This window comes from Lipotes vexillifer, unplaced genomic scaffold (genome assembly GCF_000442215.2).
Source record: "Lipotes vexillifer unplaced genomic scaffold, Lipotes_vexillifer_v1.1 scaffold655, whole genome shotgun sequence".
NCBI classification, from domain to species: domain Eukaryota; kingdom Metazoa; phylum Chordata; class Mammalia; order Artiodactyla; family Lipotidae; genus Lipotes; species Lipotes vexillifer.
The window spans coordinates 612315-615023 of NW_006788208.1; positions in this window are offsets into that span (position 1 = coordinate 612315).

Below are 2709 nucleotides of genomic sequence, written 5' to 3' on the forward strand. Positions count from 1 at the left end.
CTTTTCCTGCTGCCTCTACTCTCACCTCCCATTTTCTCTACCACTGATGGTGCAATCTGCTGTTCAATTCTTCAACAGAATTCCAAGTGGATTTTTATTCTTTCCACAAACTGATCAAATCACAGTCACCAGTGAGCCCCATGTTGGAAGATCCAGTGGTCCCTCTTCAAACGTCATGATATTCGACCTTCCACAAACATCTGATTAAGGCGCACTTTCTCCTGTTGGTTTCCACAACCCTCTGAAGTTTCTGACTTACCTTACCTACTGCCCCTTCTTGCCTTCCCCTTGTTCATTTCTCTTCCTCCTTGCACGATCTCCACTTTGATATGTGTTATGAACCCTACACTCAACATCGCAAAATAGTTTGTCCTTTACACCCCAAATTCTCTCGATATTCCCTATTTCAGTAAACAGCACTGTCAGCCGTCTGCACAGTTGCTCAAGTGCCTGCGAATCTTCCTTGACGCCTCTCTCTCTTCCCTTCACCCCACACGTGGAATCTGCCAGCAAATCCCTCCAGCTCTACTTCTGCAAAATACTTGAACTTCTCCCCACCCCCACTCCCTCCCCCTGGGCCAGCCACCAACCTATCCTGCCTGGCCTTTCCTAACTACCTGATAAGCTCTCTTCTTGTGCTTTTACTTCCCTGCAATCCAGAGTAACCTTTTTTTAACCTTTTTCAAACTAAGTCGGTCTCCTGAATAAAACTCTCCAATGTCTTCCCACTTCACAAAGAATAAAATCCAAACTCCATGTCAGGGTCTTATATACGGTCCCAGCCTCCTCCCCTACTTCAGTCTAGAATTCTCTCTACTCACCGTGCTTCTCTTTAGCCACAGGAGCCCTTCAGTTCCTTGAAATTACAAAGCCCGTGCTGACCTCAGGGCCTTTGCATGTATAGTCTCTGCCTGGAACACCCCTCCCTACAGGCTTAACATGGCTGCTGCTTCTATGCATTCGGGTCTCTGCTGAAAGGTCACCACTATTAACAGTCTTCCCTAATCTAGACTCCTCTGCCCCTGCTGTAAGTTGGGTCTCCATCCCGCTATCCTGTTTCCTTCATCTCACTTTTTGTTATCTGAAATTCATCTTCTTTTTTATGCTGTCATCTGTCTCTCTCCACTAAAATATAAATTCAATGAAGCCAGGTATCCTGTCTGTTTGAGTCAATTCTGAGTCTCTCCAGTGCCTGGCATATATGAAGGGCTCCACAAATAATAAATCAATGGTTAATCAGGGATCAGTGCTGCCTGGCTTTGATTCTGAGATTCCTGCTAAATCAAAATAACATTTGTGGTGATAATAGTTGTCCCTTAAATGCTGACAAACTCATGACCTGGTCGAGGTGTTGGAACACCTCTGATTTAGAAGTGTAAAGATGGACACGGAACCTGAAGGAATGTATTTTGACACAGAGTCCGCCCAGGATGGTGTAAACACCTTAACACATGACCTGTCCCTATGACATTAAATAGTTTTTAGAATTTTAAGCACTGCTATTGTTTTATAGTTAGCATCCCCAGGCCCACAAATGGAGGCATAAAAGGCAGCGAGATGCTGACTCCAGAGGAAGTTTTAATGGAGTGGCCACGATCATTAGTCCAGTATCCCGACCACTCAAGTTCTCTAAGCTCGGGAGCTGCACGGCTTGTTGTGAGTCCCTCTCTGCCTGTATTCCCACAGTGACTAGAGCTCTTAGATTAGAACACAGGGGATCTAGAGACTGTCGTACAGAGTGAAGTAAGCCAGAGAAAAACAAATATCCTATGCTAACGCAAATATGTGGAATCTAGAAAAATGGTACAGATGAACCAGTTTGCAGGGCAGAAATAGAGACACCGATGTAGAGAACAAACGTATGGACACCAAGGGGAGAAAGCGGTGGGGCGGGGTGGTGGTGGGATGAATTGGGAGATTGGGATTGACATATATACACTAATACGTATAAAATGGATAACTACTAAGAACCTGTATAAAAAAATAAATTAAATTAAATTAAAAAACAACACAGGGGCCTACGCTTGTCTTAGGGAAGCGAGTTGCAGAGAGCCAGGAGGCGTGTTGACCAGGCTTTTGTAGATGCTGGGAGCTGTACAGAAGAAAGGAACAGGTGGGAACCACTCAGTCCTCCAGCAAGAAAAGGAAGGAAGCATGAGGATCCAATTTGGACCTAACAAGCAGTAAAAACTAGATTTGCAGCCACAGAACCATGATTCCTTCACGCTGCCCCCTCAGTGCTAATGGCTATGCGCGGTCAGAGCATCTCAGGATGAGGCTGCCCACTCCTTGGCCTTGAACCTCACAGTTAACGTGATCTTTCGGAACTCAGGTTTCGCATCTGTAAACAGGCATTCCAGGTCACTATTTTCTCATGAGGGTGCTGAAAGAATTAAATACTACTAGTAAGTAAGGATTTAGTAGATGACGGCTGTTATGATTGTTACTCAAAGGAGCTTTAGGTGTCTGATTTCTACAGCTCTTCTGCTTCCATTTTTGCTTTTGGAGCATCACCTCTCAGTGGATCTGCTTTGGGAAGCCCTTTTCTTCCATCAGACTCAACAGTTCTTATCTATATAGGGACTGGTACGTCTTAAAATTGAAAATAGGGCTTCCCTGGTGGCGCAGTAGTTGAGAGCCCGCCTGCCGATGCAGGAGACACGGGCTCACGCCCCGGTCTGGGAGGATCCCACGTGCCGCGGAGCGGCT